Source organism: Stomoxys calcitrans, chromosome 5 (assembly GCF_963082655.1).
Source record: "Stomoxys calcitrans chromosome 5, idStoCalc2.1, whole genome shotgun sequence".
NCBI classification, from domain to species: Eukaryota; Metazoa; Arthropoda; class Insecta; order Diptera; family Muscidae; genus Stomoxys; species Stomoxys calcitrans.
Genome location: NC_081556.1, coordinates 129,918,757 through 129,944,943, shown reverse-complemented (window position 1 = coordinate 129,944,943; position 26,187 = coordinate 129,918,757). Strand labels below are relative to the sequence as shown.

Genomic DNA, 26,187 nt, shown 5'->3' with positions numbered 1-26,187 from the left:
AATAAATTGGTCAATTGTCAACCGATCCTCTCGAAATTTGGCAGGAAGGATTTTCTTATGACTTTCGACATTACTGCTGAATTTCATAGAAATCGGTTCAGATTTAGATATAGCTCTCACATATATATATCGCCCGATTTTCACTCCTAAAGCTACTGCAAGCTCATTTATTGACCAATCTTCACAAAACTTTGTACAACGCTTTCCTCGACGAATTCCACAATATCTACAAAATTTAGTTGAAATCGGTTCAGTTTTAGATATAGCTCCCATATATATGTTCCTCCGATTTGCAGTAATAATGCAATAAATTGGTCAATTGTTAACTGATTCACTCAAAATTTGGCAGGAAGGATTTTCTTATGACTCTCAACATTAATGGTGAATTTCATAGAAATCGGTTCAGATTTAGATATAGCTCTCATGTATATATATCGTCCGATTTTCACTCCTAGAGCCACTGCAAGCTTATTTATTGTTCAATCTTCCCAAAATTTTGAACAACGCTTTCCTCGACAACTACCACAATATCTGAGAAGTTTGCTCGAAATCGATTCCATTTTAGATATAGCTCCCATATATATGTTCGTCCGATTTGCAGTAATAATGCAATAAATTGGTCAATTCTCAACCGATTCTCTCGAAATTTGGCAGGAAGGATTCTCTTATGACTGTCGACACTACTGCTGAATTTCATAGAAATCGGTCCAGATTTAGATATAGCTGCCATATATATATCGCCCGATTTTCACTTCTATGGTGACTGCAAGTGTATTTATTGACTGATCTTCCCGAAAATTTTTGTGCAGCGCTTTCCTCGACAACTAGCACAATATTAGATATATTTTCAAAGTTTGGTCAAAATCGTTTCAGATCTAGATGTAGCTCCCATAAATATGTTCGTCAGATTTTTGATAATTTGCCATAATGTTGTCATTTGTCAACCGTATGAACATATTTGCTCGAAATTTGAAACGGATTGTTTAATAACTCATCTGAAAACATCCGTCGAGGTCCATCAAAATTGGTTCAGAATTAGATATAGCTCCCAATTTGTACCTATAGTGTAGGTGTAGGGTATTATAAAGTCGGCACCGCCCTACTTTTGCCTTTTTTTACTGGGTTGAAGCTAGACCTGTTGTGATTAGAAGTTTGCTCTGAGCATATGACATGAATAAATTGAGTAGCAAATAAATCAGATTTTTTTTTTATTTAAAAGACAGCATAACAGTTAATTTTAATTTTTTTTATGTATTTTTTTCATAAAATGATAACAAAACTGTATGTTCACCTCTTCACTGTTTATAACATCATTTTCTATAAAAATAACTGAAAAAAAGTGAGTAAAAATAAAACAAAATTTCAATTACAGTCTCATATAACTGTGTTGCTTATAACTTGAATGATAGGGCTGGTTGATGACCAATTGTCTTGAAGAAACTTCCGCAAATATGGGAGCAGTATATATACACGCAATCTAATAGCTAAGATACTTATCTCTAAAAAAACATGAACAAATTTTTTATAATTAAAAAACTCTGAAGAAAAGGAAGAAAACGTTGAGTTTGATTGAATTATAGAAAAACAAGTAAAAGCGCGCTAAGTATGGCCGGGCCGAATCTTATATATCCTCCACCATGGATGGCATTTGTCGAGTTCTTTTCTCGGTATCTCTTTTTAGGCAAACATATTGGGTTGCCCAAAAAGTAATTGCGGATTTTTCATATAGTCGGCGTTGACAAATTTTTTCACAGCTTGTGACTCTGTAATTGCATTCTTTTTTCTGTCATTTATCAGCTGCTACTTTTAGCTTGCTTTAGAAAAAAAGTGTAAAAAAGGTATATTTGATTAAAGTTCATTCTAAGTTTTATTAAAAATGCATTTACTTTCTTTTAAAAAATCCGCAATTACTTTTTGGGCAACCCAATATGATAAAAGGAAAGAATTGCTTTGATATTGGAGCTATAATATCAAGTTATTCGTCCGATTCGGACCATAATTGAACTCAATGTTGGAGACCATAGTTGATGCCGTTGTGTAAAATTTCAGCTAATTCTAAAGCTAAAGAAGGAAATAGGGAGATGGGTTTATATGGAAGCTGTATCAGGCTATAGACCGATTCAGACCATATTTGACACGCATATTGAAGGTCATGAGAGAAGTCGTTGTACAAAATTTCAGCCAAATCAGATAATAATTGCGAACTTTAGAGGCTCAAGAATACAAGATCCCAGCTCGGTTTATATGGCAGCCAGGGACGTAGCCAGGGGGGGCCCTCGGGCCCGAAATAATTTTGTTTATAGAAAAAAAAACTTAAATTAAATTTATTCTAAACACAAAATTTTATTTTTAAAATGACAAAATTTAATATTTTGTATTATTTTAAAGAAAAAAAAATTTTTGATCAGACCAGGACCACCCCAAAATTATTTTTCCTAAGTTCAAAATGTTAATGAAATTTTTTCTAAAGACAAAATTTCAGCGTTATATTTTTAAAGACAAAACTTCATCACAGTTTCTTATAAACACAAAATTTTTATAATTCTGCGTAACATTCTCACCAGACAGGGCCCCAAAATTTCCTTGGAATTTCACTTTAAACTATTTAAGGCAATTGATACGGTGCTCATAGTGAGTTAGGATCCAAATCTATCAGTCAATAGCAAGAAGCATTCATTCTAGAAGAAATTTATTAGTTCTGTAGGCTTTGACCGTAGAGTTGGATACAGTGAAATATTTTTTAAAAAATATTATAAAGACTTTTAAAGACATCATGCAAATTATAGCCATATACGGCAATAGTTGGATGCAATTTTAACCGGACATCTTTTCCTTCAAAATCGAATTTTCGATCGATTTTAGTAAAATTCGGAGGAGAACAAGGTGGATTAATGAAGTTGGTCTCACGCGAACAGCCGGTCAGTTTGACGGTATTAAAATTTCAGTTCTGTGTTTACATTCTCAGCAAACTACCTCACATTTTTGCACGTTCTCTTTCTCTCTTTTAACTGACACACGTATACAAACGAGAGCAAGTTTCTTTGGTTGTGCTGAGAACAATGCCAAAGTGGAAATGACATCTTGATGACGAGATGGCGGATTGCATCATATGATTTGTGGATGTTAAACAAATGAGACCACCTTTAATTGTTTCGCCATGGGAGGAGAAATAAGCGGCATAAATTAAGCAGAACTTAGATGGCTAGTCAAAAAAATTGGTAAAATTTTTTTTAAATGCTTAACATTTATTGTTCCTTAATTTTGAAATCAAATTCAAATGAGCGCAAAAGAAATAATTTAATCAAAATACTGACTAGTTCGCCAAAACAATTCCTGCACCCAGTAGCAATGATCATTTTCAAAAAAAAAGTTAGAGGAATCTTAACCAATTTCACAGTAATAGAGAAATTTTGGCAATTTTCTATTAAAAAAAAAAAAACGGTGTTGCCCCCCACCCCAAAATAAATTCCTGGCTACGTCCCTGATGGCAGGTATATCAGATTATGGAGCAATTAAAACCATATTAGAGACAGTTGTTGGAAGTCATAACAAAAGATTTCTTGCAAATTTTCAGCCAAATCGAATAAGAATTACGCTCTCTAGTGGCTCAAGAAGTCAAGATTCAAGATCGGTTTATATGGCAGCTCTATCAGGTTATGGACCGATTTGAACCATACTTAGCATGGTTGTTGGAAGTCATAATAAAACACCGCCAAATCGAATGGGAATTGCGCCCTCTAGAGGCTGAAGAAGTCAGGACCCAAGATCGGTTTATATGACAGCTATGTCAGGTTATGGACCGATATAAACCACACTAAACAGTTATTGGAAATCAGAAGAAAACACCTCATGCAAAATTTCAGCCAAATCGGATAAGATTTGCGCCCTCTAGTGACTCAAGAAGTCAAGACCCCAGATCTGTTTATATGGCAGCTATATCAAAACATGAACCGATATGGCCCATTTACAATCCCAACCGAAATACACTAATAAGAAGTATTCGTGCAAAATTTTAAGCGCCTAGATTCAATTCTATGAAAGTTAGAGTTCTTTCGACAGACAGACGGACGGACGTGGCTAGATCGGCTTAAAATGTCATGGCGATCAAGAATATATATACTTCATGGGATCTCAGAGGAATATTTCGGGGAGTTACAAACCAAATGACGAAATTAGTATACCCCCCTCCTATGGTGGAGGGTATAAATATAAAAAAAATTATGAGGCTTTGTCAAAATTGCGTATAAACAGTACTTTAAAATAGAATTACGTCATCAGAACACGTTTTCATATGGTAAGTCATAAATACGCAGTATTTCCACGATGATGGTCCAGTGGAAGAGAGATGCTTTAAAGTTCGTAACATTTACAATTGGGCGAGAACCTGTAACTAATCTAAATCTGTAGGTCATTGGTGCGTATGATTACTTTTCGACATGTATGCCCCCATCTGCCATTCGTCATACGCCACCTTGGTGACTAATTTTTCATATAAAAATACTTGGCAAATTTATTTGGTAGCGAAATTTCGCACAAACCCTATTGGAAATTTGCCTAAGAACTCATTAAGGAACATATCAAAGAGAGCTTTCAAGTGCAATTTCCAATGTGGTCCCTACTAGATTGCAAAATTAACCAAATTTTCATTAAATTGTGAATTCATTTCATAAAGAAACCTATCAACAAAGGTCTCTCAAGTTCGATTTCCCATGTGATCCTTACAAGTCTTAAAAACTATCCAAATTTTTATTAAATTAACATTGCTAGTTGATTGTTCTCCATTTTGGCCCCCTTTGCAAAAATATGTTGTACATATCATCTTTCCTAACTGGAACACACTACAAAGTCTCCCCTGCTTTGAGTTTATTGAAGGTTCCTTCATATTCTCGTCTTCATTTATTATTCCATTTGTATGATATTGTATAATAAAATAAATATTATTTGCAATTCTTGTTAGCAGTTCTGTTTTGAATTTCAACACATTATTGTCATACCAAAAAACAAATGGGAATTTTTTGGAAATTTGTTCGATCAAATTTTGTTTATGCATCAACTTGAAATTGTCACCATGATGCATGGAAAGAATTGATTAACCAAACAATGAATAAATATAATTTTATTATTTTTGTTTGGTATGAGTGCATAGGGAAACAATTAATTATTCCCCTCTGATTCATTCCACCTACTGTTGTTGCTGGCATCACCACTAGTTTCCGGTGATCAATAGTTTTGTGTTGGAAAAACAATTGACTCATACAAGAGGATGTTATCAATGCAATTGAAGATTTTTGTCAATATTGTGATGCAATTTAAGAATCCTTTTTTATTTCTAAAACCTGTAAGGAATGGTATAAGTAGGGCGATGCCGACAGTAGAATACCCCACACCTACCCTATACGTACAAAGTTGGACCTCAAATGCAAATTTTGCCCATGAACATTCCACTCAGGAACAGGGAAAAACTTCTCACATCAATGAGTGCAGTCCGATCCAAGTTTAAGCCCAATGATAAGGGGCCTCCTTTTTATAGCCGAGTCCGAACGGCGTGCCGCAGGGCGTCACCTCTTTGGAGAGAAGTTTTACATGGCATAGTACCTCACAAATGTAGCCAACATTACAAAGGGAAAACCATCGCTCATTTTTTCTGATGGTCTCGCTAGGATTCGAACTCAGGCGATCAGCGTCATAGGCGGTCATGCTAACCTCTGTGCTATGGTGGCCTCCAAAGGTCACCAAAGTTCAATGTTGGACCTCGGCGTAGCATAAATGTTCAAACTGTAATAACTACGGTTGGCAAAAGACAACATTATTGCAAATTACCCAAAATCTGATGAACATATATATGGGAGCTATATCCAAATCTGAACCGATTTCGAGCAAACTTCAAAGATATTGTGGTAGTCGTTGAGAAAAGTGTTGTACAAAGTTTTGGCAAGATTGGTCAATAAATGCGCTTGCTGTGACTCTAGAAGTTAAAATCGGGCGATATACATATATGGCAGCTATATCTAAATCTGAACCGATTTCTATGAAATTGACCAGTAATATTAAGAGTCAAGAGACAATCTTTCTTACGAAATTTTGAGAGAATCAGATAACAAATGCAATATTTTTCAAAATCAGACGAAACTATATATATGAGAGCTGTATCCAAAACTGAACCGATTTCGACCAAACTTCTTAGATACTGCGGTAGTCTTCAAGTAAAGCGAATTGCAAAATTTTGGCTAGATTGGTCAATAAATGCGCTTGCTGTGACTTTAGAAGTTTAAATCGGGCGATATACATATATGTCAGCTATATCTAAATCTGAACCGATTTCTATGAAATTGACCAGTAATATTAAGAGTCAAGAGACAATTTTTCTTACGAAATTTTGAGAGAATCAGGCAACAAATGAGTACTATATTGGAATATTTCTCAAAATCGGACAAAAATATATATGAGAGCTATATCCAAAACTGAACCGATTTTGACCAAACTTCTTAGATACTGCGGTAGTATTCAAATAAAGGGAATTGCAAAATTTTGGAAAGATTGGTCAATAAATGCGCTTGCAGTGGCTCTAGGAGTAAAAATCGGGCGATATATATATATGTGAGAGCTATATATAAATCTGAACCGATTTCTATGAAACTCAGCAGTAATGTCGACAGTCATTAAAAAATACTTCCTGCCAAATTTCGAGCGAATCAGTTAACAAATGACCATTTTATTGCATTATTACAGCAAATCGGACGAACATATATATGGGAGCTATATCTAAAACTAACCCGACTTCATCTAAATTTTTTAGATAATGTGGAAGTCATCGAGAAAAGCGTTGTACAAAGTTTTGTGAAGATTTGTCAGTAAGTGAGCTTCCAGTGGCTCTAGGAGTGAAAATCGAGCGATATTATATATGAGAACTATATCTAATCTAAACCGATTTCTATGAAATGCACCAGCAATGTCGAGAGTCATTAGAAAATCCTTCCTGCCAAATTTCGAGAGAATCGGTTAACAAATGGCAATTTTATTGCATTATAACTGCAAATCAGACAAACATATATATAGAAGCTATATCTAAATCTGAACCGATTTGTTCCAATTTTAATAGGCTTCGTCTCTAGGCCGGAAGACAGGTTTGTACCAAATTTGAAGACAACCGGATGAAAACTGCGACCTGTAGTTTGTACACAAATTATCATGGACAGACGAACAGACAGACAGACGGTACATGGGGATGGTCCAGTGGGAGAGAGATCGTAACATATACAATTGGACGAGAACCTCTAAACTAAACTAAAACTGTAGGTCATTGGTGCGTATGATAACTTTTTGACAATTATGCCCACCTATGCCATTCGTCATACGCCACCTTGGTGACTACTTTTCCATTTAAAAATACGTGGCATACTTATTTGCAAATCAAATCGACAAATCATGGTTGCTATGAACTCTAAGCGTACGCGTATTATTTCATTGATATGCATTTTTTGAAAAAAAAAGACTTTACTTTAATTGGCTATGGTAGAACATTTATTTCACTAGCCGAACGTGATTGCTGTACATCTCAATTCGCTCACACTCACGTCTTTCCATTTCCTTTCTGCGGACTAGACGTTTCTCCTTTCTCTCGATGCCTCTTAATAATCTGGCGCGTTGATACTGAATGCAGGGTAACTCTGTATGCGGAATAGACGTTTCTCCTTTCTTCCGATACCTCTCCTTCATCTGCCGCGTTGATACTGATTGCAGGATAGCCACGTTCTTGGCTTCAGTAGCATCTCGAAACTCTTGGTCGTACCATGGGTTTTTTTGGGGGAGGCTTCCGATACCCAAGTACGGATTTCGCGGCATTTTCCATGAAGTGGACAATGGTTTGCTACTGCGCCATTATATCATCCTAACAAGGAGTGCTTTCATCAAGCAGTTGTGTCAGTCTCGTGGAGGCAAAAATTTCCGACTGTTGGATCAAAGAAGCCTTCCTTCCCTAGCTTCGCTTTAAAAACTTCCAGAACGATTTTGATATCATGGGCGAGGCAGTGATAATATTCTCTCTCCAGTCGCTCGTAGAAAATGTCCTTGGTCTGCTCGCCCTTGTCTTCCATCTGGGCATGGGTACAAATAAGACTGATGTCAAAGAATTTGGCTTTTATGCGGATTGTGGCTAGCCTCTCATCCACCGGAGTAAAGCTTGAATTTCAGTCTCCGACTAACCAACAATCCAAAATCAAATTCATGCCTCGTGTTATGGCAGCTATAGCATAGTTCGACACCGTTTGGTGACGTCCATCGCACTTCCTGTAAGGCGGTAATATCTGCCTTGTACTTTTCCAAACATTCGCCAAAGCGTATACTCCACCTTCTTTATAAAGAGTGCGGACATTCCAGGTGCAGATCTGCAAATTATGGTCCTATTTCGTTTGCGTGGGTCGTCAACGTTAGGGGGATCCGTTTTTATACCCAGCACCATAGGATGGGGTGCAATTTTGCATGCGGTGTTCTGTTATGACTCCCAAATCAGTCTATAACCGGATATGGCTTCCATTCTGAGTCGAACTAGCCATGTCCGTCCGTCCGTCTGTCGAATTCACGAGAGCGATCGAACGCGTAAAGCTAGCCGCTTCAAATTTTGCACAGATACTTAGTATTGATGTAGGTCGTTGGGGATAGCAAATGGGCTATATCGGTTCAGATGTGGATATAGCTTCCATATAAACCGATCTCCCAATTTGACTTCTTGTGCCCCTGGAAGCCGCAATTTTTGTCCAATTTGGCTGAAATTTTGCACATAGTGTTCTTTTATGACTTCCAAAAACTGAGCCAAGTACGGTTCGAATTGGTCTATAACCTGATATAGGTCCCATATAAACCGATCTCCCCATTTTACTTCTTGAGCACCCGGAAGCTTCAATTTTCATCCGATTTAGATGAAATTTTTCATGTGGTATTCTGTGATGACTCCCAACAACTGTGCCAAGTACTGTCCAAATCAGTCTATAATCAGATATGGCTCCCATAATTTAGCAGAATCCATGGTGGTGTGCTCCCAAGATTCGGCCCGGCCGAACTTAACACGCTTTTACTTGTTGCTATTCTTTTGTTTCTCATAGTGATTTTTATAGTTTTCGGGCGGCGGGTTACTGCGCCCAGCGTCCCAACCGCATAAGTTTTGTGGGATCGCACAAGTATCCCTCGATGTCGCGAAACCATTGCTCCGACGCTCGCCTCCAGCCGCCCCTAAACTGGGAACAGACGTTGATGTTGACCATTGGTTATTTGAAGGGCTCAGTTATTTGGTTTAAATAAGAGCCTGTGCCACCTGACCCCTCACTGAGACTCTCCTCAGCTAAGCTTCTTGTGATAACGATGGACCTTAGACCACAGTTGTGTTTTCAATTGTGAAAAAAAGAACATATTACCAGCCATTATGTTTTGTTGAAGAATCCATGTCAGTAGGTATTCAAAGTTCATATTTTATGAATGTGTACCATTGCTACCAATAAACTAATTTAACATTTATTTTTCATCATATTGAAAATTCTTTATAATCAAAACAACACTTTGCACTCACCTATTGTGAACCCATATTTTTGAGAATCCGGAGGAAAACTGGTTTAAATAGAAAAAAAATCCATTCAATCGAATGAATGAATATCGTCAAAGTCCACACCACCTCTATCTTGCCGCCGAATGTTTTTTAAAGGCAGTTTGTACTAACACCCACTGGAAAAACATTAATTTTATTTTAACGTTATTATTTTACTTGTTTTTGGGCCATAAAATCCATATCCGAAAATGCTATAAAAAAACAAACATGTTTGCATTCGCAGTATTTGCCATGGGACAGCCGGACAACCATTTCAAACTGTAACGAATTTGAATATATTTCGCCTACAAACATTTAACCGAAAATGATCAAAAAGATGCTAAGAACTGTACATGCCATGCCACATATATCGCAAAGCATCAGCCAAAAGAATAAAATAGGCAAAAATATGGTAACTACACGCAAAAAAAAAAACATCTCTGTGTTATAGGTTATTGTGGTATGAGTTATGTTATGTGAGATGGAGGGGGAGATAGAGTGAGATGGAGAAAGGGAAAGTAGGAAAGAGAGAGTTACCGGTATATTTAATCTGTTTGCATATGTTTACGTTTTTGCGGGAGAAAATTTTTGTTAGACGAATCCCGTTAGGTAGATATGGGGATATAGTGAAACAAAAAAGCTTTCGTTATACACTGTGGACCTTATCGAAACCAATTTTAAGAATGAACGAATACTTTATTTTCAATTTTAATCTTGTTGAATATAGCGTTAAATAATTAAAAACATCTCTGTTTTATAGGTAGGTTATTGTGAATGAGATGGAGAGATGGAGAAATGGAGAGAGAGAGCGTTACCGATATATTTAATCTGTTTGCAGTTGTTTACGTTTTTGCAAGAGAAATGTTTTTGAGGCGAATCTCGTTAGGTATATAGGGGGATATAATGAAACAAAAAGGCTTTCGTTATACACTGTGGACCTTATCGAAACCAATTTTAAGAATGAACAAATACCTTATTACCCATTTTAAATCTAAATCTTGTTGAATACAGAATTAAATAATTAACGGGTTTCTTCCCAATTATAGTTTCTTTCTGCAAGAACACATAGAGCGTATATTTTTCTGTGTGTACCTTCCACAGTCCGAAACTACAAAACATGAATAGCCATAATACAGAACAAAGGCCAGAATGGTCGTTTGTTCTTGGCAATTTTGGTGTGCCCGAAAAAGAACACCTTCACATCGCTGAGAACTGGAAGATGAATGGCACTGGTGTTGGAATGGGAAAACACACACACAAAATGTCATAATTATTGTTTAAATATTTGTATTAGAGTGTCAACAATTAGGGAAGTATTGTTATTTATTTGAAAGAACTAACAATGGGAGACACGTTTTTTGCTGTTGTTTTTCTTTTTTGTCAGTTGCAGTTTTTTTTTCAAATTCATCATACAAAAATTTTGTTTTAAAATGCACAAAGTGTCACAAGGAAAATTTATTATATGTTTTTTTATCATTAGACATAAAAATAGATAAATATAAACAAAATTCCTGAATAGATAAAATTTGCTGAAAGATAAAATTTGTAAAATATTTCTATAATGAACAGAACAAAATTATCTACAAAAGTTGTATTTGTAACCACCACCATTGAAAGGGGAGTACTTATCTAGTCATTTCGTTTGTCACGCCTCGAAATACTGATCTGTGGAGCCTCCTTTTTCGTCCGAATGGTGTGCCGCATAGCGACACCACTTGGTAGAGAAGTTTTACCATGGCAGGATACTTCACAATGTAGGCAACATTAGTAGAGGGTTAACCATCGCTGAACATTTTTTCTGTTTTTGCTCTTTTATTTTGATCTTTAAAATCTTTTAGTGATTTTTTGAACATCTTCCAGATCAAGATCATATTCAATGCTTTCTATTCAAAGAATAGAATAGCAAAGAACTTATAAAAGTTGAGCAAGTGTGTGTTATTATTCAAAATACTTTGACTGGTTAGTGGATCATGATTTCTAATACAGCATGTATCAGCACCTTTGTCAAATTGATTAAGGTTCCCTATATACCCAAAGACTATTGAGTACGGTGTAGAGCAATAAGTCCTCTAACTGTTGCCCATAGGATTACGAGCTCACTTATGCAAAATATGTCATTGCCCGGCTTATGCGACTAAAAGTCACCGGAACTTAGGTGGCGACACAATACCAGTCATAAACCAACATAGAGGAGTGGTATGGAAAACAGTTAAGGATTTTGTAAGTAGCACGAAATTCCTAACATAAAATGTTCGAGGTTAGTTTTTAGTTTTTATAGCGCATAATAAGCCGATTACTAGCTTAGATGTATGTCCATAGTGACATGGAGCGGATTAATATCCTCACCCTCTTTTCAACTTTTTCAATAACTCGTCCTTATCATATCGAACATCATAGACACTCAGCATTTAGGCAAGAGCCGATGCCGCTCGCCTTCTCACTGAGACTTTTCACTCGATGTTGCTGATTGTCCGCGACTTCAGTTGCAACTACTCCCTAAATAACATTCCACTACCCGCAACCTGTGGACGCGCCCGGTAGCTTCTAGCTAAGCTTCTCGCGATAACGATCAACACCACACAGATCGGAGCTCGACTTTCCAGGCTGTGTGATACTCACAGTTATCCCGCACCATGCTAGTAGCTGTAGGAAGATAACCTGAAACCAATTCTTGATAATGGTTCAAAATATTTTTTCAAAAGTCCCCCTGTTGAAGAGTAGCATAGCAACAGGTGCCGATGGGTTGCCAGATGAGACTGTTTGAGACTGAAAACGAAATCAGCTTCTTCATACAAGCCGGCTAGAAGACTGCGTTTCCAATGTTTTTGCTGTTGTTGTAGCTGTGTGCTGTACACTGAGGCGATAGCCCTTACCAATGTAGGACTATATGAGGTCAATCCGGTTCGAACAATCGGCTGCCATGGGATTATTTCCAATGTTTTTAAACCGTTTTTAGTCAGTTTTGTAGGACTCTGTCGGATCAACCTGGTACATACGACTCGGCACAGATGCCGGGTGCAAATGCTATGTGCATAATTTTCAGCGAAATCGGATAACATTTGCGGGTTTCAAAGTCTCAAGATCCCAAATCGGGTGATTTGTTTATATGGAAGCTATATCCAAATCTGTGCCTATGTGGTCTATTTACAATCCCCAACGACCTACAGCAATTAGAAGTATCTGTGCAAAATTTGAAGCGGATAAATTTATTCGTTCGAACGCTGTCGTGATTTTTACAGACAGACAAGCGGGCGGAAGGACGTACGGATCGACTTAGAGTATCAAGACGATCAAGAATATATGTGTTCATATTTCCAGGTGTTAAAAACCGAATCACTAAATGAATATACCCCCGTATCCTATGGTGGTGGATACAAAAAAATGGTCACCTAACTAAGCTCTCTCATTTATTGGCGGCTAACTGTAGACACCTTATAAAAACACATGTCACAGAAAACATTTGCGTATAAGTCTCTGTCCAAACACAAATACATATCATATTGAGCAGTATCTAAGAAATAAGTGTTCTCTTCCGCTCTTTGTTTCTCTCCCATCTGGCGATATCCACTTTAAGAATTTCATTGGAGCAGAAAAATATTGTTTTTGCTGTAAGTTCTTACTAATGTATTGATTTCAAAGCACTTGAGTGTAAGAGTGAGTGTAGGCACAAAAAGTTCATTGGTCTGTCTATACTAAAAGTAAGACCCAGCAGCAATAGCTGTTAATGTCTGTCTGTCCATTTCAATTTTCATGTTATGTTTTCTTGCCATTTTTATTGGCCATGTTGAGTGTGATGTTGTGATGGTCTCTTTCATCGCATTATATAAAATTTTTGGCAAATCCACTGCGGCTGGCAGAGGCTGTAGGAGCATTATCGTTGGCGGTGTTTTATTGAAATCTAAGGAAATAATAACAACAACAACAACATGTGTGGTTATTATTATTTCAGTAGTGGCAAAAATCTACAATCAGTTATTTTCACTTTGTGTGTTTTGCTTTGGATATACTCTGCCTGTGTGATTCTACAGATATTCGCCGCCTTGTGAGAGTGCTAGTGATGGCTGCTTGGCTTTCTGGCTACTGGCGCACAGTGGGCCAAATGGCAAAAAAATTGGAAATAAGTCTACAACTTTTTATCTGTTGATTTTAGCCATACAAAATGTTCTAGACATTTGTAGAGGAGGACATAGGCTTTCAGAAAAGTGCTGTTGTTGGTCCATATCTTTAATACAGGGTGAGCTACAGGGTGTCAAAGTTGACCACTTTTGACTTCTCCAAGCTTCTGGGGGCCATAACTTTTGATCTACTCAACCGATTTACATGATTTAGGACTCTAGAGAAAGAGCTTGACAAGATCTAAAAAACTTATGCATAAAGTACCATGCCATCGTGTACTGTTAAGGAGTTATGAATTGTTTAATTTTAAAATATGAAAATTTGGCCTTGGTTTTTTTCAGTGTTTTTTAAATAACTCCGTCAATTTTAAAGCTATAAACTTCATACTTCACACAAATTATGCCAGCATATGTGTGCATAAAATACAAAAGGAATCACGTGAATATCTTTGGCGGTTTAAAAATGGCATCGTTTTCAATATGAAAAATATTTTTTTTGTCAAAAAATTGCAAAATTTTTCAAAAAAGATACTCCCATTTCCTTTAAGTTTTCGCAAACTTTGGCCGTCAAAGCATTATCATTTCTTTCCATTTTCACAAAGTCGAGGTATTAAGAAAAGTTTTAAGTGCTAATTTGGCTAATTTCGATATCAAACAACACCGTTATCTTAAGACCAAAATGGCCAATTTTTTTACTAAACTTCAAAAGTTTCTCACTGGAAAAAAAGTTCCACGGGGATTTTTTCGCTTTTTTTGAACTTAAATGAAAGCTTAAAATGTTCCCAACATTTTAAGGTATGTCTCGCCATATCCTAGCCATAAATGAGATCGTAGCGATCAAAATACTGAAAAAAGTCAATTTTCAAGTAGTGCTATATTCATTGCTAAAAAACAAGTATTACGTCACATTTTATTGCAAAGATGTTAAATAAACTTTTATTTGGTAACACTTCTTCTACAAAACACAAAAAGAATCATGGAAATATCTCTATTCTATTCCATTTTATGGAACCGGCAATAAAAAAGTCAATTTTTCAAAAAAGTCGAATTTCCCAAATTTTGTTTTTGTTGTCCTAATTGCACATGACACACTATAGCCATATTTACGCAACATACCTTATCGTAAAGGAAATTTTCATACCTTTCCAACGATGTATAAAACATTTCTCAACTCGGATTCTATCTACTCTAAAATTCATTTACACTTCATTAAACTCTATATAAAAATGTCTATTTGTGAAATGGAACCTTATATGGGGCCTACACTAAAACATTGATAGATTTGCCCAGGGTTTACAATACAAATGTGTTAGAATAAAAAAAGGTCTCCTGCCAAAGTTTAAAAAAATTGGAATAAAAATATGTGTTTTAGAGCGAAAACACTTCGCATCGGCGTGCGTTTGTATAGTACCTACATCTATTTTTAATGTAAGCTGATGATTTTTGAATAAAAAGTAACCTAGAAATATACCTGCATATATATATATATTTGTGTTAAGATTTGATGCAGACAAATGTTACCTGTTTCGCTATGTCGAATTCCCAGGAAATCCACCGTATCAATGAATGTGAAAAAACCTACCCATAAAAAATTCATTGTCATTTTTTTTAACCAAATTCGAGTCCAGGTAAATAATTATAGAAGAGTAAGTAAAAAGAGGCACTTTGGACCCCTTTTTACGATTGCGTCTGATACCTGAAATGGGTCATTAATTGTGAATATATTGCATAAATATTTGAACAAAATCCAAATTTTCTTCATTATATTTTGTAGAGGCGTAAAGGACATTTATAAGTTATGGAAGTCATACTGAAGTATTCCACTCTTTCGAAAATTGTATGGGACATCAAAAATGATTCCAAATCATACACGGAGTCATTTAAGGAACTTGTTTACACTTTGGACCACATATATGGAATAAGGCTAAATAAAGACGCTTTAGACAAACTTGAAAAATTCTACAAATCATTTGAGAGAAGGTTGCCAGAATGTTCATTCGCAAAAATCAAGTTTTTCAAAATGTATGAGAAGTGGCTGAAATCGGATCTACTTATTGAAATTAAACCGCTGATTCCCGGCCGGCCTAGCAAAGCATACGACGAAGTTACGGAGAAAACCAAAAAGAAAAAACAAGAGGAACTATTGGCGGCACATCCGCCAAATTTAATAAAAGATACGTTCAAAACAGCATTGTTAAAAACACAACCAAAAAATGTTGGACGAATTGTCGATGTTTTACCATTAGCATCTCCGAAAAGGGTAAAGAGAATGGTAGAAAGTATTCCAACTCCAAAATCGACTACAGAATTCACGGAGGAAGATGCACTGGCCCTGATTTTGAACCTAGGCCTCTCAAGAAACAAATACTCAACAATGAGGAAGGCTCTTCGTGAAAAAGGATGGGGTTGTTTACCCTCAAAACATAAATTGTACAACACCAGGACGAAAATGGTGCCATCAAATATATACGTGGACGAATTAAAAGCAAGAGTGAAACTTGCTGATCTTGTTGAAAATACAGCTGTTAGAATTATTTCTAATTTTACTGAAGAACAGTTGAACACATGTAATAATTCCGAAGTGGTTTTGATCAGCAAATGGGGTTGTGATGGATCATCTGGATTTTCCGAATATAAGCAACAAACAGAAATAGATACCAACTTCGCATCAATTTTCATGGCATCATTAGTACCATTGAGAATGAGATTGTACAAGGACCAATCTTCATCATCGAAAGAAAATGCATTTCAAGATATATGGATAAATAGAACACCTGGGTCAAAATATTTATGTCGCCCAATTCGGTTTGAGTATACAAAGGAAGACCGGAACACAACACGATCTTTGGTGAACGAAATAAAGGAAGAAATTGCTGCATTACCCATGATTGTTATAAACCAATTGGGAAGAAATATAAAAGTTTCGTTTCAACTACAACTCACTATGATCGATGGAAAGGTGGCAAACGCATTAACTGGCGTTATGTCCAATTGGAGATGCAATATTTGTGGCAAGAAGAATGGGCAATTCGAGGACAAGTCTGATGAAAATTTAGTAAACGAAAATGCGCTCAATTTCGGTATTTCGCCCCTGCACTGTAGAATTCGATTCATGGAGTATTGTTTGCATTTATCGTATGACCTTAAATATCGGACTAGCCCTGGAAACCGCGATGTCTCTGCTAGAAACAACCAAGATCTTCACAAAATGAGGCAGGAAGAGAAGAATCGAATCCAGTTGGAGTTTAAACAAAAGGGACTTATAATAGATAAACCTCTTTACGGATACGGAAGCACAAATGATGGCAACTCGGCAAGGCGGTTTTTTGAGGACCCCGTATCGACATCTAAAATAACCGGTCTTGATGAACACTTGCTAAGACGATTCAAAGTGATTTTGGCTGTAATCAATAGCAAAAAGATGATAAATTCAACCAAATTTGAAGCTTATAGTAATGACACAAAAAACATTTTATCTGATTTATATTCGTGGAAAGCTTTAACACCGACAGTACATAAAGTCTTACATCATGGCAAGGAAATTGTGGAATACAACATACTTCCGTTAGGAGAACTTACAGAAGAAGCTCAGGAATCCCGTAATAGAGATGTTAAACAGTTCCGGCTTTTCAATACCCGAAAGAGCACCAAATTTAACCAAAATTATGATTTACTTCAATATTTATTGTTATCGTCTGATCCGGTACTATACAGCATCAGAACTAAATGGCTACCAAAAATATGTGACGATATAGATAAGGACGATCCCGATGCCATTCAAATTAAAGAGCTTTTAAATTTTGATACCTTAGATTATTTGGTAGAGAATAAAATCAAATAATACAAAACTAAAATGCTTTTTTATTTTGGGAGTAGCTAATATACATATAAACGCACGCCGATGCGAAGTGTTTTCGCTCTAAAACACATATTTTTATTCCAATTTTTTTAAACTTTGGCAGGAGACCTTTTTTTATTCTAACACATTTGTATTGTAAACCCTGGGCAAATCTATCAATGTTTTAGTGTAGGCCCCATATAAGGTTCCATTTCACAAATAGACATTTTTATATAGAGTTTAATGAAGTGTAAATGAATTTTAGAGTAGATAGAATCCGAGTTGAGAAATGTTTTATACATCGTTGGAAAGGTATGAAAATTTCCTTTACGATAAGGTATGTTGCGTAAATATGGCTATAGTGTGTCATGTGCAATTAGGACAACAAAAACAAAATTTGGGAAATTCGACTTTTTTGAAAAATTGACTTTTTTATTGCCGGTTCCATAAAATGGAATAGAATAGAGATATTTCCATGATTCTTTTTGTGTTTTGTAGAAGAAGTGTTACCAAATAAAAGTTTATTTAACATCTTTGCAATAAAATGTGACGTAATACTTGTTTTTTAGCAATGAATATAGCACTACTTGAAAATTGACTTTTTTCAGTATTTTGATCGCTACGATCTCATTTATGGCTAGGATATGGCGAGACATACCTTAAAATGTTGGGAACATTTTAAGCTTTCATTTAAGTTCAAAAAAAGCGAAAAAATCCCCGTGGAACTTTTTTTCCAGTGAGAAACTTTTGAAGTTTAGTAAAAAAATTGGCCATTTTGGTCTTAAGATAACGGTGTTGTTTGATATCGAAATTAGCCAAATTAGCACTTAAAACTTTTCTTAATACCTCGACTTTGTGAAAATGGAAAGAAATGATAATGCTTTGATGGCCAAAGTTTGCGAAAACTTAAAGGAAATGGGAGTATCTTTTTTGAAAAATTTTGCAATTTTTTGACAAAAAAAATATTTTTCATATTGAAAACGATGCCATTTTTAAACCGCCAAAGATATTCACGTGATTCCTTTTGTATTTTATGCACACATATGCTGGCATAATTTGTGTGAAGTATGAAGTTTATAGCTTTAAAATTGACGGAGTTATTTAAAAAACACTGAAAAAAACCAAGGCCAAATTTTCATATTTTAAAATTAAACAATTCATAACTCCTTAACAGTACACGATGGCATGGTACTTTATGCATAAGTTTTTTAGATCTTGTCAAGCTCTTTCTCTAGAGTCCTAAATCATGTAAATCGGTTGAGTAGATCAAAAGTTATGGCCCCCAGAAGCTTGGAGAAGTCAAAAGTGGTCAACTTTGACACCCTGTAGCTCACCCTGTATTAAAGATATGGACCAACAACAGCACTTTTCTGAAAGCCTATGTCCTCCTCTACAAATGTCTAGAACATTTTGTATGGCTAAAATCAACAGATAAAAAGTTGTAGACTTATTTCCAATTTTTTTGCCATTTGGCCCACTGTGTGGCGTTTATTATGACGATGAGATCACTTCTCGTTTGACTTTGGTTGGGTATGCAAAAAAAAAAAACGCAAAAAGTAGAAACCAAAACGCTAAATACACACAAAAATAAGCAAACAAAAAAGGAAAATTAAAACGAAATATCGAAAATATAAACATGATGAAAACAGACATAACATACCTATACCTTTCTTAATATTGTGTGTACGCATCTGTCTACAAGTTTGAACTGTACATACGAGTACATATATTATAAACAACAAAATTAAACTTTTTTTTCGTATAGATTGAAAAAAGGGTTGCCACAAGCAAATTTTGTTGCAAACCAAAATTGTTTCGGAAGGTGAAATGAAAACAAAATAGACATTCTATATGTGATAAATTGGTTTACTATTTTCGGAAGTAGGCATTTAGTTATTTTTTCCTCAAAGGGAATCAAAGGACCATTAGAATTATGTTGGTTTAAGGTTAGGTTGAAGGGGTGAGGAAGGAAAGGGGGTGAATTTACTCGGAGGCCAGTTTGGCCCATTGTGTTACTCTACAGAGAGAAAGGGGTAGAAAAAAAAGAAAATGTGAGACCTCGTACTATAGGTTATACACGAATAAAAGAAAAAGATAGGAGGGGTGTTGAAACCCGAGCGGGAGGTGAATAACCGTCCTTCCTTACGCAAGCATGGACCTACCTGTGGCACCCCCCCTGTCTGAACCATCCTGTTCCCTCAACAAACCTCCAAGAGAGATACCAAAGGTACGTTTGCAAGTTCACCCAGATAACAGAAGAAACGGCACCCCAGAATGAAGAGCCTACGTCTCTGCAGACGCAGACAGGAACACAGCAAGTGCTCAATAGTCTCCGCATCCTCATCGAGGCAACTCCTACAGAAGTCATTGTGCCGCATCCGCTTGCGCGCCGCCATGCGGCCTATGGCACAGTGTCCGGTTATGACCCTTGCCAAAGTACTCATCGATTTCTTATCGAAGGCCTGCAACTCCCTCGTTCTCCTTCGGTCGATGACCGGCCATAGCGCTCGCAGTCCGGCAACCATCTACCGTGTCCCATCACCTCGCCACCGACGCCGCCCTGGCCATCGCATCTACTGTGTTCAGTAGCTCTACAAATGGCACGTGGCAAGACCGATGATGGTTCGCCCGGCGTAGACGAACCCCTTCTGGCGCTCAGTGTACGGTTATGACCCCTGTCAAAGTACTCATCGACTTCTTATCGAAAGCCTGCAACTCCCTCGTTCTCCTTCGGTCGATGACCGGCTCGACAAATGGCACGTAGGCAAGACCGATGATGGTTCGATGGTGCACTCATCCGCCCTCTCATTTCCTGGAATCTCCTCATGCCCAGAGACCCGGAGCCTATCCAGGTAATCCAAACAGTCTGCCACGCATCGTGACCTCACCATCCTCGACCCCAAGGCCTTGAGCGCCGCCATACTGTCCACATAAATTCTGAGATTCAAGGGCGGTAAGCCCCTTGCCAGAATTTCTCTTGCGGCTACTGCAATGGCACAGACCTCTGCCTGAAGAAAGTACACTCGTACGGCAGAGACTTGCTGATATTGAGTGTATCAGATTAGACCCCCAATCCTGTCCCTGACTCCATCTTGGAGCCATCTGTGTAGATCGAGGTTTCATCCTCCTCAAGTACACCATCCGACCTACATTCGTCCCTCTCCGAAGAAGGAATCGCGAATGCCCTCACTCCACTCAGGTAGTCGGAGATCCTCCTTAGTCTACCCTGCGTATCCATAACACCCGAGCTCTCTCAGCCTAAGCGAGATCCTGGCTACGCGGATCTTAGTGCCCCTGTGATCCCGACGCTGGCCAGTCTCCAGACCTTCTCGAAGTCCTTCGCACGCGTCCTCTTCCCTATTTTATTTTATTGTATTTTATTTTGTTTCATTTCATTTCATTTTTTTTTCATTTTATTTTATTTTATTTCATTTTATTTTATTTTATTTTGTTTTATTTTATTTTATTTTATTTTATTTTATTTTATTTTATTTTATTTTATTTTATTTTATTTTATTTTATTTTATTTTATTTTATTTTATTTTATTTTATTTTATTTTATTTTATTTTATTTTATTTTATTTTATTTTATTTTATTTTATTTTATTTTATTTTATTTTATTTTATTTTATTTTATTTTATTTTATTTTATTTTATTTTATTTTATTTTATTTTATTTTATCATATATTATTTTATTTTATTTTATTTTATTTTATTTTATCATATATTATTTTATTTTATTTTATTTTATTTTATTTCATTTCATTTCATTTCATTTCATTTCATTTCATTTCATTTCATTTCATTTTATTTTATTTTATTTTATTTTATTTTATTTTATTTTATTTTTTTTTTATTTTATTTTATTTTATTTTTTTTTATTTTATTTTATTTTATTTTATTTTATTTTGTTTTATTTTATTTTATTTTATTTTATTTGTTTTTTTTATTTTATTTTAATTTATTTTATTTTATTTTATTTTATTTTATTTTATTTTATTTTATTTTATTTTCTTTATTTTATTTTATTTTATTTTATTTTATTTTATTTTATTTTATTTTATTTCATTAAATTAAATTTTTTGCTGCAAATCTTTCTCACCTGGCGGCAACTCTGTTCGCCTATTAGCCTCCTCTCCTACAACACCAGCAACATGGGCAAAATGATCAAAACCAGGCAACTACGCAAAAACAGCAACAATGAAGCACAACAAAAATCGAAATTAGTTTATTATTGAACGTGTTCTGTTCTAAGCGTGTTGTATTGTATTGTTTTTTTGCTACTTTTGTATAGCAATCCTCCAATAAGCACATATACACATGCGCATAGCCGTACATGTACAAATACAAAAATTATTTGTGTGAGGTCGCTCTCAAAATCACACTCTGAGCATTAACAGAGTTTGCCAAACAACAGACACAGTTGTCTGTTGCTCTTTAAACGGGTAACATCGTAGTCACGGTACTTGTGTGCTTCCCTATTGTTGTTGGCAATTCACATAAATTCGATACAGTTTGATTTTGTATCAATTACATGTCGCGACGCGTCGCGTAATCAACGATCATCCACCTACCTATCTTATTATTTAGCAAGCATATCATTGCTGTTAAAAGTGTACATTCCAACGTATTCTTGCACGTGAGTGAGTGAGCGTTGTGTTGTGTGAATGGAAGTGGGAGTGGGGGTACGCTATGTTAGCCACTAATGGCTTTTCTGTGAAGTGATGATCGAATTTATGTGATAGAGATGATGGCTTCATTAATTCCCTATGATTTCATTGAATTAATAAAAATAGAAATAAAAATCCAAGACAAAAGAAACCCAAACCACTTACAATAAATAGCAAATAGAAAAAATATCTTCACCAAACTCAAATACTAAAAAAAACAACAAACCATAACATTGTGATGACTATGATGATGTGATGTGTGCATTGTTTCGTGCAAAGAATTGCGATCACGTCATATGCGAATATTTCGAGATTTTTGTTGGCATTTTTCTCTATGGCCATTCTAATTATCAATAAAACTAACTTGAACTTAGGCATTAACATTCGCTTGTCTCTCTAACAAGCGTTTGGCTGATTTATTTAATAGATAATAACAACAACAATGTCACTGTTTATAATTAACAATTTACAAAAACCTCCAAAGGCAAAATGCTTTGAAATTTAAATTTGCCCCACATCAGGTATGAGCGGGGAAAGTTGAAAAAGAATAATTGAAAGTTCAATGTATACGACATATTAACAAACACTTTTACAGATGGTACGCACATACATATGTATGAGCGCAAATAAGAGAGTGCCCAAATGAAAAGAAATTGCAAATTTCATTATGACTAGCTATTACTTGGCACTTTGTGGAGAAATTTTATTGAAAATTTCGTTCAAATGGATGTTTATGGATGGGGGGGGAAGAAACTATTTTGGTGTTGGTAATTTAAATTAATTTAAATCTATGGGTGTGAAATTAAAATTATGCGAAAAATACAGCTGTATAATAAAAACTTAAACGAGAATGAGAAAATAAAAAGATTTTAAACCAGTAAGGAAAGGCTAAAGTCGGGCACAGCTGACTGTATAATACCTTACACCACCGATTCCACTTACTACTTTTAATAAATAGAACCTATATCTTTTTTTATCAGACTTTAAGTTTGTATACCTACTGAAATATCAAATAGAACACCAAGATGATTTTACAATGAGACCCAAATTCTGCCCACCGCAGTTTTAAAGGGGAATATCAACTTAAACAAGTAAAAAGGGGTTAAGTTTGGCCGGGCCAAACTTTGGATACCCATCGCCTCGGGTATATATGTAAGCCCCCTTTCGTCATAATCCGGTGAAAAACGCATAATTTTTGGCCTATAGCAGCTATATCGAAATATGGTCCGATTTGGACAAATTTCGACACGGATAGCGGGAGGTCTAATAAGTACAAGTCATTGTTAAATTTTGTAGAGAAAAATTTTGGTGTATTTGGTAGTCATATCCAAAAATAGACCGTTCTGAACCATATACGACACGGATTTCGAAAAGCCTAACATAAGTCACTGTGTCAAATTTCACCGAAATCGGATTATAAATGTGGCTTTTATGGGGCCAAGACTTTAAATCGAGAGATCGGTCTAAATGGCAGCTATATACAAATCTGGACCGATCTGGGCCCTATTGCTGAAAGATGTCGAGAAGCCTAACACAACTCACTGTCCCAAATTTCGGCGATATCGGATAATAAATGTGGCTTTAATGGGCCTAAGACCTTAAATCGGCGGATAGGTCTAAATGGGCCTATATCCAAATCTGGACCGATCTGGGCCATATTGCAGAAAGATGTCGAGGAGCCTAACATAACTCAATGTCCTAAATTTCGGCGAAATCGAACAATAAATGTGGCTTTTATGGGCCCAAAACTTTAAATCGAGTGATCGGTCTATATGGCAGCTATATCCAAATCTGGCCGATCTGGGCCATATTGCAGAAAGATGTCGAAGAGCCTAACACAATTCAAATTTTGGCAAAATCGGACAATAAATGCCGTTTTTATGGGCCCAAGATCTTAAATCGAGAAATCGGGGTATATGGTATCTATATCCAAATCTGGACCGTTCTGTGCCAAATTCAAAAACGATGTCGACTAGCCGAACACAACTCACTGTTCCAAATTTCAGCGAAATCGGACAATAAATTTGGCTTTTTATGGGCCAAAGACCCAAAACCGGCGGATCGGTCTATATGGGGGCTATATCAAGATATAGTCCGATATAGCCCATCTTCGAATTTAACCTGCTTATGGACAGAAAAAGAATCTATGCAAAGTTTCAGCTCAATATCTGTATTTTTAAAGACTGCAGCGTGATTTCAACAAACAGATGGACGGACATGGCTGATCGTCTTAGATTTTTACGGTGATTTTTTTTTGGTCCTAATAAGCGGAATACGAAAGATCATGACGATCGGTAAACGATATCACCTGCCGCAACGGCATTCAAAAAAGTGAAAGTAAAAAGTGAATTTTTGGGATCCATTTGGAGGATTCTATGTCTTGGCATAAAATTTGAACACAAAGTTAACATTGATATGACACTTATTGTTAACTTTACACCAGTTACATCTATTGTAGAACCATACTTTGACAGTTAATTGTGTATCGATATACTCAGAATTACATGGTCAATCTAGCCATGTCCGTCTGGGCGCAAATCCGCCTGTCTATCGGTCCGCGGTCTATCTATCGAGAAACGCTATTATTTTTGGTGAAAATCGGTTCAGATTTAAATAAAGCTCCCCTATATATATGCCATGTTAAAACTTCTCTCCAAAGAAGTGTTGCACTGCTTAAACTCTAAACGGACTCTACTCATTGCTATGTGAGAAGTTTGCCACTGTTCCTTAGTGGAATTTTGCATATTTAAGCAAGTTATCCTAAAATATTGGAAATAAGGTAGCTTACCCATATTATTATCTAAATGTGGGCCGATCTGCATTATATTTGGTGTCAAGAAGCCTAATGCAAGTCATAATTTAAAATGTTTGGGAAATCAGGTAATAAAAACGACCTTTATAGGCTTTAGAAACAAAATCGCCAGATCGGTCTATACGAAATTGAGTTTTTTAAGGTCTTAAAACCATGTATTGATAGATTGATCTATATGGGATTCATATGTTAATATGTCCGGATATATACAATAATTGCGAATTTTATGGGTTAAAGATCCTGAAACGGCAAATCGGTCTTTATGGCAGCTACTTTGAAATATGTTCGGATCTGACCGTATTCACTTCGGTCAAAGAAGAACCTAGTCCAACTCAGCAAAATCGAGTAATAAATGCGCCTGTTTCAGACTTAAGACCCTATATGGGGAGATCAGTCTAAATGGCAGCTATATCTAAATACCGTCCTATCCAGACTGAATTCGGTCCGGATATCGACGAGCCTAGCGAAATTCCATGTTCCAAACTTCTGGGAAATCGGGTAATACACGAGGTTTTTATAGGGTTACAGGTGCTAAGAATCGGCAGACACATAGTATTATTCGGCAACTATATGTTAATATGGCCTGATAGGTATCATATTCGGCTCGGATATTGGAGGACCCAGTACAACTCATTTTTTCACATTTCGGCCGGGCCGAATTTTGCGAACCCCCCACTATGTATTCTGCTAAAACATGGGAGCTATATCTGGTTATAGACCGATTTGGACCACACTTGGCACAGTTGTTGGGAGTCATAACAGAACACTACGTGCAAAATTTCGGCTTCCAGGGGCTCAAGTAGATAAATCTGAACCGATATGGTCTATTTCCAATCTCCAACGACCTACATCAATATTAAGAATATGTGCAAAATTTCAAGCGGCTAGCTTCACGCTTTCGACCGCTATCGTGGTTTCGACAGACTGACGGACATGGCTTGATCGATTCAGAATATCGAGACGATCAAGAATATATATTCTTTAAGGGGTCCTAGATCAATATTTCGAGGTGTTGAAAACGGAATGACTAGATTAGTATACCTCTATCCTATGGTGGTGAGAATAGAAGATGATGAGACGTTGGAGCATTTCCCGAAAGCCCGGCATTCGTGGCTAACAGACAACGGTACTAAGGTAGGGACACAAAACCAGATATGAACCAACTTAGGGGAAAACA

General features: G+C 36.2%; 1 protein-coding gene across 4 annotated transcripts in view; it reads left to right on the top strand.

The window, feature by feature from the left end:
• The window catches only part of LOC106089123 (inactive histone-lysine N-methyltransferase 2E), a 79,335-nt gene that overhangs the window by 12,437 nt on the left and 40,711 nt on the right, over positions 1 to 26,187 (top strand). The window contains exon 1 of one of the 4 annotated variants that reach the window (XM_059368970.1): positions 21,939 to 22,167. The exons of 1 other annotated variant lie outside the window; for it this stretch is intronic. The gene's annotated coding sequence lies outside the window, so the exon portion shown is untranslated. Of the gene's footprint in view, positions 1 to 21,938; positions 22,176 to 26,187 lie in introns of those variants that run through there. 2 more of the 4 variants (XM_059368972.1, XM_059368971.1) reach the window with 2 other exon arrangements.